The sequence below is a fragment of the Ochotona curzoniae genome, unplaced genomic scaffold (assembly GCF_017591425.1).
Source record: "Ochotona curzoniae isolate NIBS_2020 unplaced genomic scaffold, NIBS_Ocur_1.0 scaffold_2453, whole genome shotgun sequence".
Taxonomy (NCBI): Eukaryota; Metazoa; Chordata; class Mammalia; order Lagomorpha; family Ochotonidae; genus Ochotona; species Ochotona curzoniae.
The window spans coordinates 24,234,070-24,242,949 of NW_024467094.1; the positions used below are offsets into that span (position 1 = coordinate 24,234,070).

The 8,880-nt window shown below is 41.5% G+C and overlaps 1 pseudogene; it reads left to right on the forward strand.

The window, feature by feature from the left end:
* Positions 1–6,737, forward strand: part of LOC121170058 — a 42,289-nt pseudogene extending 35,552 nt beyond the window's left edge.
* The last annotated feature ends 2,143 nt before the right edge of the window (positions 6,738–8,880 follow it).

The following is an 8,880-nucleotide window of genomic DNA, read 5'->3' on the forward strand; positions in this document are numbered from 1 at the left end:
TTTAGTGCATATGCACATGCTCCCATGCATGCACACACACACACACACACACACACACACACACACACACACACCTTTTAAATCTTCTATTTTGTGGTCCAATTATTTCAGTAAATGCCAGAGACTTACATAAGACTATCCTACCTATTCTACTTAGGATCAAATGTAACTTCCTCATAGCTCCCATTGCAATAGCCACAGTCTGAATGCATTTTCACATATTTCTCTCAATACTAGAGAACATGAATCTTATTCTTTGTGTCAGTTCTTAAGCTCAAAACCTCAGAGATGTGTTATAAGTCCTGTGTATTCAATAAGACAAGTTTCAGTCATTCGCAAGTATCTCCCTCCTGAACTCCATGTTACAAGCTCTCCCACTTTTCCCTGATGGCTGGTTCCCACGTGTTACTTGCTCGTTCTTACCTCTGAGCCCAGGCACAGTCCATCCATCTTCCTCTTCCACCAAGCACAGCTGCAGTGGAGTAAGAAATACAGGCTGTGGAGTCTTAACAGAACCAGATTTTCTGTCTCTCTGCACTGTCTTTGCACTGGCTGCAAATGTTGGAAAATATGCTTAGCCTTTCCTTGCTTTAATTTCCTGATCTTTAAGATATGAATAACAAGATAAAAGTGACTACATCTAATCTGGCTATCTAATGTGGAAAGGCTTCTCTTCAACATTCAACACACAGAAACACTGGGAAAGAAAAAGAAAAAAAATAATGCATAACTAAACTTACAATTTATAAAAGGAAAATGTCTGAATTCCAGAAACAAAGCAAGAAATCAAAGCCAAGATACAGAATGGCAGTCAAATCAAAGGAATTCCCAGAAGGTACAGAAATGAGCAAATGACTTGGGGACAGGAGGCAATACCCCAGTTCACTGCAAGACAAAAGTGCTAGACTTGATATCCAGTGTCAGCAGACCATGAAACTAAACTTGAAATGCTCCTTCCATTAGCCTGGATGCGAAAATAAGAAAGCTAACCATGAGTTAGTTGCCACAAATAGAAATTTAGGCCATCAGAAATGGTAGTCTTTGAACTGACACATGGTAAAGCACATAAAGCTAAGAAATGGTCACAAAATCTGACCAAGGATTAGTAAAAACTAGGGCCAGTATTGTGGCACACAGGCTAATTTTCCATGTGCCATAATGACATCAAATATGGGCATCAGTTCTTGTCTCATCTTTTCCTCTTCTGATCCAGCTCCCTGCTCCCGGCCTGGGAAGGCTGAGGAGGATTGCCTAAAGCCTTAGGATCCTGCACCCATGTGGAAGACCTGGAAAGAAGCTCCTGGCATTAGATTGGCTCAGTTCTGGCTGTTGCAGCCATATGGGGAGTGGAAGACTTCTCTATGTCTCTCCTCTCTGTTTAAAAAAAAAAATGCCTTTCAAATAAAAATAAATTAAAAAAAAAGAATTAGTGAAAACCCATTGAATTGTAGAAGCAAATATATCTGGTATCTCTATGAGTTTACTACAGAAAATGATTTTCTTTTTAAGTGATTTATTTCTGTGAAAAGTAGAGACAGATAAATATAGGTTTACTCTACAGGTTTACTCCTCCCAAATGCCCACAACAACTAGGGTTGGGTTGAGATCAAACCCAGGAAAGCCAAAAACTCAATCCAAGACTATTACATGTGGAAAGTCATCTAGGTCATCCTCAGCTTCACAGGGTCCACACTTAAGGTGGGCGCCTGACAGACACTCCCAGAGAGACGCAAAGCAAAGGACATCCTGTGTGCATGCAAGGCTGTATGCAGGCCTGGAGTCATGCAAAGACCTGACCCCAGAGACCTGTTGTCCCTTGAAATGTTGCCTGTTTTCTTCTTCCCACAGGAAAGCGACTTACTTATCCTTTGCTTGGAACTGTTATGGGCTGCTCTGACCTTGTAAAGCTAGTCTGTGTTCTGTGCACCTGTTTTCCCACCACTTGCACTATGTTTTGTAAAAGTATAAAAATTCTCAGTTTCTTTGTTTTGATGCATCATCCTGAGAGATGATGGCCACCCTACTATGATAATAAAAATTCAGTTCTGCATGACTTCTCAGGTGCTCCATTAATTCATCTCTGACAACCCTGAAGCTAGAGGCAAACGTCAAATCTGGGTGACCCCATGTTAGATACAGAGCTTTCTTTTTTTCTTCCTTTATTTTTTTAAAGATTTATTTATTTTTATTGGAAAAGGTAGATTTATAGAGAGAAGGAGAGACAAAGATCCTCTGTGCATTGTTTTACTCTCCAAGTAGCCACATGGCCAGAACTTGGCCAATCTGAAGCCAGGAACTCATAAAAACTGAATCTCTCACTCACAGACCTCATTTCAACTTCTTCTGAAGAATATAGCTCAGTTGAAAGAATCTTAAACGCAGACAGAAAGAGGGAGATTGAAGAAGCCAAAAGAGCAGAGTAGTTGGCAAACACATTGAGATAGCTGAAGTATTGATGATTAAAAGAAAAAAAGAATAAAGCTGACCAATTTTAGCAGGAGGGGTTAAATACAAGTTCAAATCAAGGAACAAAACCATAGGAACAGAAATCAAAGTGAAACTAAATGTTTAGGAAGAAATCAAGTATACTAATTTTTATTGACTTTTTAATGTATGCATGTTCAAATTGCAACAGCAACTCTAAAAGAATAGAAGTGGAATGTAAGTATTAATAAAGAAACAAAAAGAAAATGGAGAAAATGTGATTCACTAAATAGCGGACACAAGAGGAAAAGAGCTGTTTCCTTTCCCTTCCTTTCACAAGCAATGATCCCTAATAAATATCTTAAACCTGGAAGCCCATCTGAGTCTCTTCCTCTACATGACTCAAGCTGCAGCCCTGGGATACGGCCTTGGCTGCTGTTCAGAATCTTTGACCTTTGTCTGCCAAGGATGTGTTCAGACTTCAGCTCCTGCCAGGTCATTTCCCAAGAACGGAAAGAGAGAAGAGGGTCCCTTTTTCTCAGACTTGGAGGTAAAAGTGAATCCGAGGCAAGCTTTCGGACAAATTCTCTGTATACAATGTCGGCTGCTTTACACCAAGTCTATCTTTTGCCATTGTGGCCACACAACCAGAAAGACTGAATTTCACACTGGATATTAAATCTCAAATGCAATACTGTGCAACACTCCTGCTATGTTTACACCTGCCCTCAAACCTCATCTCTGTGACATCCCTACCCTACCTGTAACAATGCTACAGCAGATGTGTGGACTCCTCTTGGCCCAGGTACCCAGTTCTAACACGACTGAAATTTCTTGTTCTAAGAGAGCACATTCACATCCCGATGAGCAAAGCTGCAGAACTAGCTGCATGCTTCATTCCTTTCTGCGGGTCACATCCAGGTATTACTTCCTATCTCGAAAGCCAATTTCAGGAAGCATGCTCGATCTATCCCCCAAAGAACTTAGATCATCTGGTCTTTCTCTGTTTCCCAGATCTTAAGTCACCCTCTTATGATGGGATTACTTCCTTTAACCCAAATAACCATATTCCCATCTCTCCCGTTAAAAACAAAACCAGAAAAAAACAACTCCCTTGACTTCTCATAAACCTTCCAGCGGCTGCTCCCTTTTCCTGTCCTTCCGTATTTACTGAAGGGTTGTCTAACACTGTTGTACACACTGATGGATTTTCCATCTGCTCTTTGCTCACTACAATCTGGGTTTCACTTCCACCACCACTCAGGAACTGTTCTTATCTGGATCCCCAGTGACCTTCATGTTGCCAAATCTAAGAGATGCGTTTCTGTCCTGTCTCCTTTGCTCACTTCGCCTCTTTCTTTAGCGTCTTCTCCATGCAATCTCTACATGGGGACACTCTTCGTACCCCACAAGCCATACTCTTATCTTTTTATTTGAGCTGCCTCTCTCTAGTAAGCCGCTAGTTCTCCACAGGCTGTGCTTTCAGCCTGTCCCTGCTCCCGGAGGACATCTGTCAATTACCAAAGACAAGTTGGATGGCTGCAATGGGAATAATGCTTCTGGCATCTACAGGAAAGGGAGTGGAGATGCTGCTGAACATTGGTAGTTACCACACTCTCCTATAATGCAAATCCAACAACAAGGTGGCCAAGGTGTTGATGGCACTGGCATTAGGAACATACATATATACCACCAGGGACAAAAATATGTATTGTCTTGTTAACCAATCTTCCTTCTTCTGGTTGACAGCCCCTCACCAGGTGGCATATATCCACCCAGTCAGACACTATACACAGCTTATCTTGCAGGTAAGTAACACAAGCAACTTTTGGTTCACCTTATCAGCTTTCTCCTGGTCAGCCATGTCACCTTTTCCTTTCTTTAACTGATAGAATGTGGTCCTGATGCTAGTGAGCTAATTTCAACCATACAAAGAATAATATTCAAGGGGATGACAAACACGTAACCTAAGTTACCATAAAGGACAGAGCTGTCCACCTGAATTCTCCCCTGCTCCTCCAATCCATCCTCAACAGAGCAGCCAGAGGAAATTAAAGTAAAAATTAGATAACCCCATGCCTTTCATAGATCTTCTCAATGTCTTCCTGATTTTTTTTAAGATAGACTGCAACTCTTTCACGTTACACTGGATGCTCATGTCACACTGCTGTCCTTTCGGCTTCTCCGGTAAGGCTCTCTCCTGCCTCGGGGCCTTTATACACTGCTCCTTCTGCCGTGAGCACACACGCCCCTGCTGCCGCCCTGACTAGCCCATCAGGGATGATTCCAGGGTCATGATCATAAGTCATTTTCCCTCCTCCCCATATTATTCTCTGTTAATTTACCCTATTTACTTCCTTTATGGGATTTATCATCATTTATTACAATACATGTCATGTGTGTGTCTTGCCTTTTCCGTGAGTACAGAAGTTCTTATTTGTGTTATTCACTACTGTGTAGTTGATATTAATATCGACAGGAATATACTACCTATGCAAGACTACTTGGGAGTGTATGAATGTAAACTGCATATTTATGTCTAACTAAATGAAATGATGACTCAACAGGTCAAGGTCAACCTGTATATCTCCCACTGATTCGAAGGGGTTGAAAGAGGTTACAATGAACAAAGGGTTCCAGTGAACGTTAAGGGCAGTCTCCGAAAGGAAAGGAATTACACTCAGACAACGTGCAGCTTAATGAGATGACCGGACGCAGCAAGTGTGTGGGAGGGGGGAACACAATGCCAGCGTGGGAGCACAGCTCTGCTCAAACCATCATTCATTTCCAGTAACACGGGAATATAAAACAGATCCAACTGTTACGAGATAATGGTTTAGGATGCAAGTTAGGAGGGGAAGGAAAGCAAGAGGGAACGAGCAGAGAGAGGGCAAGAAGAGACAAAGGAAAGGCAGGTACAGCATGTTCTTAATGTTTTTGTTCCATGCAATCCAGATAATGGATCAGCAGGGAAAGGGAAAAGTAAACGAAACACGCTGGGAAAACTTTGTTGCTAGGACTGAGTGCTTAGTGCTGATTCTTGAGAGAAATCTTACGGCAGAGTTGACTTCCAGGCCCTGACGACAAAGCATGTCTGTGTATACGTTAGCCATGTCTTTGTCTTTAAGAATCAGCCCACCACTTTTCCTGGCCCTGGTGATAGGAACTTCCAAATAGCAGTCTCTCTCTGAAAGTTGCACAGGAATTTCTAAAGACTTACACCAATGCATTTCAAGGTGAGAATCAAATCCAAGGAAAGACTATATACAGAAACCCTTGAAATGAACATTCAGAGATTCAATCACTTCACTATTCAGAAAAACCGAGTTTCCATGTAGAATTACACACACACACACACACACACACACACACACACACACACACACACACACTCTTAACCATGTCATAGGGCAGAATAATTTTTTTCAGATCTGAAGACTATCAAAAATTGGTCTAGCACTGCTTTTCCCTAGGTCATCAGAAAATATCGCTACAGGGCTTAGCGGCTAAAGTCTTCACCTTGCCTGTGCCAGGATCCCACATGGGCACCGATTCTAATCCCAGCTGCTCTACTTCCCATCCAGCTCTCTGCTTGTGGCCTGGGAAAGCAGTAGAGGATGGTCCAGTGGTCCAGAGCCTTGGGACCCTGCAGCCTCATGATGGACTTGGACGAAGCTCCTGACTTTCATATCAGCTCAGCTCTGGCCATTGTGGCTACTTGGGGAGTGAACCAGCGGATGGAAGATCTTTCTATATCTCCTTCTGTCTGTATATCTGCCTTTCCAATAAAAATGAATACATCTTTATAAAAAGAGAAGAAAATGTCCCTACAAAATGAGGTAGTACAAGAAAGAGGACCCTTCAGAGGTAAAGATGTACAGAATCCAGGAAAAGAAGTCCCAGATGTTAACCAGTCATCAAGCCAAACATCTGTCAAGAATGGCAATCAAAAAAGAAACTTCCAAGAAGGATGTCTACAAGCACAAACAAAATAGAACAGACAGCTTTATCTAAATCCATCAAGAGTAAACATGAAGTTCCAGAAAAAAGTTAGAATGAAGTGGGGATAAATGTGGAAAACTAATAAATCAAAAATTAAGACAAGAATTAATACTGTGGACAGGCAACTCTATTCCCTTGACTAGAAATAATAATCTTCAATTAACAAAGTCCTCGAGGATCAGAGTCTTGGCAGCCTCATTTGATTGTCTTCAGTCATTTTGTCTTTAATTTTGACTTGTCATTTTAGTTCATTAAGCAGTGATGGAGAAAAAGCACTTAGATCGCCGTACACGGACACCTCCTCTTACTGACACACACACTTCTGCTACCTCCATTTCCTCACATCACAACTTTCAGGCAATCCAAAAGTTGGTGTTAACATTACATCCACGCAGACATTATGACAGCGATAGCTCAGGGAAGGCTGTGTACAGCAAATCATCAATAAGACGTATTTATCTGGGGGAAAAAGGCGCTTCTTTGGCATATGTAGAAATGCAGGCACAAAAAGTAGAAGAGTCAGCTGAGAATAAAAGGTGTCTACTTCCAGAGAGTATTGTTAACTGTTGGAGAACAGCACCCTGCAGTTTCATTTGATTTTTTTTAACAATATGACTGTTTGTCTTTGAAAATAATTTTAATTAAAATGTATAAGGATTATCATTGGGCCCGGTGCAGTAGCATAGTGACTAAAGTCCTCACCTTGCATGTGCTGGGATACTATATGGGTGCCAGTTCATGTCTCAGCGGTCCCACTTCCCATCCAGCTCCCTGCTTGTGGCCTGGGAAAGCAGTCGAGGACAGCCCAAAGCCTTGGCACCCTGCACCCACGTGTGGAAGATCTGGAAGAAGCTTCTGGCTGCTGGTTTCAGATCAGCTCAGTTCTGGCCATTGTGGCCACCTGGAGAGTGAATCAGCAGACGGAAGATCTTCCTCTCTGTCTCTCCTCCTCTCTGTATATCTGACTTTCCAATATAAATAAATAAATAAACAAATCTTTAAAAAAGAAAAAGATTTATTATCACCGAGAGACAATATTCCCAAGAAGCACACTCTTTCGGTTTTGGAGAAAACCTGTCCGAATTTCAAAATAAAGATCCCTCTGAATCAAATAAGCTTATTCTAGGCGATGAAAAAGTGAATTCATGCAATGTATATTTAAAACACAGACAATTACAATTCAGGAATTCAGAACTGTAACCCTTGGCCATTTGGCCGAGAGGGAGGCACATCGTACTTACTCATTTTTCCTCCTTTTTCCTATTTATCATCATGCTTCATTTCCCAAATTATCTGGGGTTGAGAATACATACTGGAAATTAACATGGCCATCTTTGCATCAGTAAAATGTCTTTAGTCATATTTCCTTTGTTCTTTGTGAACAATAATAGGAGTTAAAAAAAATCTTGTGTACCCATAAAACCCATGAACTGGTTGTAAATGTCTACTCCAAACCCCAGTTCTTCTTGCAGTCTATCTTTATGAAGTGAAGGAAATGGAGATAAAAGACATTTTGAATCGTGTGCTTGCATGGTTCCAAAAATTGGTCCTTACAGATGTCTCCATTTGTAGAAAAGAGCAAGACTGCTTAAATTGCAAATCATGTCCACTATTTTCCCTTAATTACAAATTAAGAAAATTTAAACCTAGTTTTTGGCCAAAACAACAGCAAACATGATTTTTGCTTTTACTATTTAATCATCTTTGCAGCTGAGTTATTGTTTCAGATAAGTGGAATTATCCAGAAAATTGTCCAAAGCATTTATATTCAGCGTCTAAAGAAGACTTGCTTAAGTAAAAGAAATCCAGATCCTGGGAAAAATCCATTTCAAAAACATTTCAAAAAAAACCCATTTCAAAACTGCCACACACACACAAAAAAATCACTGCTTAAGAATACTATTGTATTTTGTGAATCCTACTACCAATAATAGGGAATAACAAAGGGAGAACGGTGTCACACCCCTTTCCCCTCTGTTTCTTCTTACTATTTATTTGAAAGACAGAGGAAGGGACAGGGACCCTTTAGAGATCTTTAATCCATTGGTTCACTGCCCAGAAGTTCACAAGAGTAAGGACCAGGCCGGGCCAAATTCAGGCGAGCAAAGCTCAGTCCACACCTTCCCCGGGGGTGCCAGGGACTCCATCACTGGCTGTCTCCCTGGGTGTGCACCAGCAAGAAGCTAGAATTGGAAGCAGAGCTGGGCTTTGAATCCAGACACTGCCATACGCGATACAAGTGTTCCAAGATGCTACACATCTGCCCTGCCCCATTTATATAACTATGAAACAAGAGAATCATGCTAGATGGTGCCACATATTTCTTTGCAGCACAATGGCACAGTAGGCTAATCCTCAGTCTGTGGCACCAGCATCCCTTATGGGCACCTGCTCTATCCTTGCTGATCCACCTTTGATATAGCTCCCTGCCTGAGCCTAGGAAAACACCAGAGG